Source organism: Emydura macquarii, unplaced genomic scaffold (assembly GCF_026122565.2).
Source record: "Emydura macquarii macquarii isolate MOO-44397 ecotype Brisbane River unplaced genomic scaffold, CSIRO-AGI_Emac_v2 contig_306, whole genome shotgun sequence".
Classification (NCBI taxonomy): Eukaryota; Metazoa; Chordata; order Testudines; family Chelidae; genus Emydura; species Emydura macquarii.
Window position 1 is genome coordinate 10098154 of NW_027130443.1, and position 5699 is coordinate 10103852.

General features: G+C 57.7%; 1 long non-coding RNA gene across 1 annotated transcript; it reads right to left on the bottom strand.

The window, feature by feature from the left end:
• Positions 1-209: 209 nt before the first annotated feature.
• On the bottom strand, positions 210-5393 carry LOC137157420 (uncharacterized). Its single transcript, XR_010921121.1, has 2 exons — positions 5245-5393; positions 210-1565 (listed from the first exon to the last, which is right to left on the bottom strand). It is a non-coding gene; the product is annotated as an uncharacterized lncRNA (long non-coding RNA).
• Between the last annotated feature and the right edge of the window lie 306 nt (positions 5394-5699).

Genomic DNA, 5699 nt, shown 5'->3' on the forward strand with positions numbered 1-5699 from the left:
CTTGTGGGTAGGTGAACCCTGGCAGCTCGAATGGGAGGTGCCCGGGTTTGGATCTGTTTGAATGCTAGAGGGGTGTGTGGGCAAGTCTGAATGGCAAAGGGTGAATGTGGAAGTGTGAAGATGCCCATCGATGTGTGCGTTTGTGCGTGTCCAAGTGGCAGGGAGCTGAAGCAAGACAAGTTCGGGCTGGAAGCAAGGCAGAACATTGGTAACACTGACGGTAATTCACCCTTGGAACAATTCACCAAGAATGTCACAATCTCAGGTAACGGCACCTCTTCATGGCTTCTTTGTCCCTGTCTCAGGGCAGAATCTCCCAACTCTCTCCCTCAGAACCTGGGATTTAAGCTGCAATTCACTGTGATCCCCTCAGTAAAGTCTGAATTTCATTCAGCACGGCAGGCCTGTTCTCTCAGTGGCAGGGACAGGGTTAACCCCTGAGCAGCCAGCCTACAAGAGTGGGGACAGGGTGCTAAGTTGGGTGTGTGGGTTTGCAGGTGGAGCATGTGAGTACAGGACAGCATGTTAGAGAGAAGATCTTGTGTGCATTCTTTTAGGAGACGGAGAGAAGTGGGTGAAGAGATTGTCTCCATAAGGAGACAAGTAAAGAGATGGGGCCCATAGCAAAGCTCAGGTCTTGCAGGGAGCTGCCTCTGTGTTAAGACCCAGGACTAAGACACCTTTAAGCAGGCCCGTGACTGGCGCTTAGCCAGAGGGAGCGCTGGACGGAGATTCCCCTCTCACCAGCTCCGGTCACTTGCGGCTTTTAGCGAATGTCCTGTCGCCATTCCATTCCAGCAGCTAGGGACAAGACAGGCCTGCAGGATCAGGGCTGCACCCCACATGAAGAGGGGTGGGGCCCGGCTCTCTAGCCTGGACGGGGCATGGAGATGTTAATGGACTATGTACTTTCAAACCTGGTTCTCCCTGGCCCTGCTGGTGCTCTCTTCAGAGCAGAGTCAGGCGATAGGGGGCAAAGACACCGGAGCTCTCTGCCTCACAGCTGCCACCAGCAGTGACTTACACCTACATTAGCTGTAATGGCCAACACACCCGAGGATTGCAGTGGGGACTTCCAGAGCCCAGAAGCATGAGCTGCAGCTCCCAAGGTGGGGCCGTAACAGGCTCCTATCCCCTGTGCAGACTGGGCCCAGAGGGGGACCTGTAGCCAGGGGGTTACATAGACAAGGCCCTTGAGAAATCTGAGCTCAGCTCAACACGGTTGTTTGGAGCTGAGGCACCGAAGGGAGAATCAGGCTCTGCCACTTGAAAGGGAGAGGAGCCTGCTAGGCTGTGGCCAGGCCGTGCTTTGCTTCGGATGAGTGGCAGAAGGTCAGGGAGTGAGTCACACACACTGCGCTCTCCCTCCCACTGGGCAGGTTGGACTTTTGTTGTTTTTGTTTCCTTCCTTTGTGGCTTTCCATCACGTGACATAGATCTTCCACCGCCTCAGAAACACACACAGACACAGGAAAAGGCGAGCGGGAGAGGCTGCCGCCACCGCGCACTCTGCTGCTGTCAGCTCTTCAGGCGTTCTCTGGTCAGTCCCTCTGGGAAGCCACCATCTGCCAAGCAGAAAAGCCCCGGCATCAAACCTCAGCCCACCTCTCCCAGCACCAAGCGGGGAGGGAGGCCTGGCTGCGGCTCAGAGACCACGGACACTGACAGGCTCTTCTGCTCAGCCCAAAGGTTCCCACTTCACAGGACTCAAACCCGTCCTTTTCTCTCGGTTTCTCAGGCTCTGTATGTCGCAGGCAGGTGCCTCTAGCTTCCTCACTGCCTGGCAAATTCCTCCGGAGCAGCATTTGAGGTGGGACGGCTCGGCAGGGGGCTGTCCCCCACTTCCCCTCACCAGGGGGGCTATTTCTTGACGGCCTGGCTCTGGGAGCAGCAGAGGGAGTCCTGCAGCGAGGGGCCGATCCTACCCCCCCCCCCCACTGAAGCCCCTTCATGCTGGCAACGCAGGGATCATTAAAGGCAAATCCGTCCTGGAGGGGGCCTTCCGCTGTCCCTCCCTGACATAGGGCAAGCTGGGGAACATGAGAGGGTACGGCCATCGCTCTAGGCTTTGCCGTGGGCCGACCCCGCTCTCGATGCCGCTCATGGTCCGGGAGGCCCAAAGAGGTCTCAGAACTACCGCATGCCCCACTCGGCCGGGCCTCCGACTCCATGTGCCGTGCCGAGGGGAGGTGCGGCCCAGAACCTGGCCCCGGCCTCTGCTTCTTTTATCCTCCTCTTCCTCTTCTTCCCACCCCCCCTTCCTTCCTCTCTCATTTACTTTCTCTCCTTCCTCCCTCTTCCTCTCTCTCCTGCCGCCCCCAAACATTTACTGTCCATTGCTTCAGTCTCACCTTTCCCTGTTCAGCCTTGTGCCCCCCCCCTGCTTCAGAAACCACCCAGGCCTGCAGCCTCTCCCCTCACTCCATTGCCTCATCATTCACAAGGGGCTTCTCTCCCTTGGAGGCTGCTCCCTTCTCCGCAGTCTCTGTTCCAAGACCATCCCCATCACACCAGACTCCACCGCCCAGCGTCCTTTCCTCTGGGCATGGTGCACAGGGACCCCCAGCCAGCTCCCAGGGGGCTGGGAGTTCCTCGCTCTCAGAGAGGTCACCCTGCTGCCCCGCCCGGCCTACGAGACAGGCCCTTCCGCACGGTCACCCCATAACAACTGGTGGATTCCAGTGGTAATCCAGGAGCTAATGCTGCTGGCCGCTGGGATAATACCAGCCCCCTTCACCTGGATTAAAGCCTGTGATTGCTGTGAAATGCCAGCGGATTTCAGAATAATTAGGTGGCCGTATAAAGTGCTTCTGTATGAGTCACTCGGGGATGCGGGGAGAGGTGAAGTGAAAGCTCACGTTTCTTGGGGTTCCTCCCGTACACCAGTGGGGGAGTCACTGAGTGAATGAGCAAGTATTTAAAGCCAACAGTGGGCTGAGAGGGCCCTGTGCTAGGAGACAGACAACCTGGGTTCAATTCCTAGCTCTGCCAGCTGCTTACCGGGTGATCTAGGGCAAGTTGCTTTATGGCCTGTGCCTCAGTTCCCCTACCTGTAAAAGGGGAATAATAACCTACCTCTGCAGGCTGGTGTTATTAAGTAGATTACGGTAGTAGTTAGAGTGGCCCCCAAGTAAGAAGAGGCCCCCTTTGTGCCAGGCACTGTACGTATATACAGGAAGTGAGAGACTGCCCTGAAGAGCTTACAGGGTAGATAGACACAGCAGACAGAGAGGGTAGAGAGGGGTGAAGTGACTTGCCCAAGGTCACACTGCCGGGCAGTGGCAGAGCCAGGAATAGAATCTAGGTCTCTGAGTCCCAGCCCAGGGATCTATCCACTAGGATACCGTGTCTCCACTGCAGGCAGCTCAGTTCATGAATGTCAGTCAGACGCTGCAGGCCTGAGAGACTGTTCCCAGGTCACCACCTCATGGGCTGGGGGGGGCTCTCCAACCTCCTGTCCCAGTTTCCCTCCCACACAGGGCTCCTAAAAACTCCATCCAGCCCAACACTCCCCTTCGGAGCAGTGGGGAACCCAGTTCATCTAGTCCATAGACACATTGGCCCTCCAAGCCCTAGTCCTTTCCCCTAATCAAGGGACCCCCACGGCCATCTCTGCCAGCTTCACCCAGCTAGCCCCTTCAACCATCAGCTCACAGCCCACAGAGTTCTCACTGCTGGAATCAGGAGCCCCCAGCCTGCCTGCCCGCCCCGCGAGCCGGGTTATCACCCCAACACGCCCTTTACTCTCTGCAGGGTCCTGCTCCCTGCAGCAGCCACCTACAGCTGCTTCCTCAGACCAGCTGCAGCTGCCCGGGCTTCTGTGCCGCTGGCACATCCAGTCCAACCCAAGGAGGGTGCGACTGGTACCCACTCAACACCCTCACAAGTCCTTTTATCCCGAGGCTTGGCCGGAGAGAGTCACATCACGACCCGCCTGGCGCAGGACCAAAATCGCTTTCCCACTCGGGGAGGTGAGCGGATCTGGTCCCTGGTGGGGCGAAGGCCCCTCTGCCCTTCAGGGGCCAGCCGCCCTGTGACAGGGGCGGTAGACGGAAGGGCAATGACGGGTAAAGAAAGGGAACATTTAGGCGAAACGGGCCAAAAGCTGCAGTCCTCCCTCAGGCAAAGCTCCCAGCGTGGTCTGCGCCAGGATGTGATTCACTGAGCAGCTGCGCGGGGCCGTGACCTGGTTCTCCTGCAGGGCCTCACTGGCCCACTCCACTGGCGTTGAGGATTTGCCCTCCCGGCTCTGCGGCACCGCCCCCACACCACCTTGGACACAATCCCTCCCTGTGCAAGGCTCTGCTGGGAGCGTGGCTGGACATGGGGCGGCTACTGGCGCAGCTGGGGCAGAGGAGACCCTGGCAGCAGCAGCACGGCTGGATGGGGAGGCGGGGGGGAAACACAACAGTGCTAGAGAAAAGAGCAACAGAGAGTTCAGAATGGAAACCTAAAAATGGAAACATCATTAGCGAGCCGGGCTGGAGTGGAGATTAGCAGGCACTTGCAGCCCCCTCACTGTCCCCTTTCTCGGGTGCGAGCGCTCCATTAGCCCGGTCTTTGCTTTGTCTCCCTTTCTGCCGTCCTCTCGCTCCAGCCTGCCTCTCCCCCTCGACTCGCTGTCTTCTTTGCTCCTTCTAGTCCTTCATTTTCCTCTTCGTCACCTGTTCGTTTTTCCTTTTTGCCTCCTCTTCTTTCTTCTCTCCCTTCCTTTGCTTTCTCCCCCTGCACCCCATATACACCACCCTCTGCCTACCCATGCATCCATCCCTCCCACCCACCCCCTACAGTGTCTGCTCCACAGAGGTTTATGAATCGGCTACTGTTCCTTCCCCGAGAGTTTGGATCTATAGCTGGAGTGGGAGCGTCTCAGCCTTTCAGTGCTGATAGTCCCTGGTTCAAACCCTCCCATCAGCCTGTGTGGGATTGGCTTTGCTCACCTGCTGCCAGTCAAGTTAAGCAAGGATCGATGATGGTTAAAGAGGGTCTGGCTTGCCCCCGGAATGGGCCTCGGAGCTGCCCATGTCATTGTAGGGTCAGGAGGGAACGGAGTAGCAGAATCTGGGGGGTGGGTCCTTGCTGTGTTTTCTGGAGGCATCTCTGCAAACTGCAGAGGGGCCTCTTGCTATTCTCGTCCGGATAGGTTTCCATACCACGCTCACCAGTGGAGCATCTGCTCATGGTGCTGCCTTCTGGCCATCTCGGGGATTAGCTCTGCCAGGTACTGCACCTTCCTCCACCCACCTTCTCAGTCTGCAGCCCCTCACGCCCTCCTTGGCCAGGTGTCTATGTTCCTCCCCTTCCAGGGAAATCACAGTCCATCCAGACCAGCTGTTTGGCTGACATCTCCAGCGCCCTGTGCCAGGACCCAGTGGCTGGTAGGGGAACCCAAGTCTGCCTTCTACAATGGCTTCCAGCCCAGGGTCCTATAATATCTCTCCCCGACCTCACTCCACTCCCCTCCCCTCCCCTCTGGGTTTGCCAGTCCACTCTCCCTCTTCTCAGGGAGTGACTAGAAACTCTTTCCCTACAGCCACCACTTTATACAGGCCCCTCCTGTTCCTGGCCAGCTGAGCTTGCTTCTAATTAGCGGATTCCTTGTCGCCTACATCACTCCCCTTCTTGCTGCTCAGTTGGTTAATTAGGCCCTGCCTGGCCTCCTTTGCCATCTCAGGGCCAGTGTGGGGCGTACACCCCAT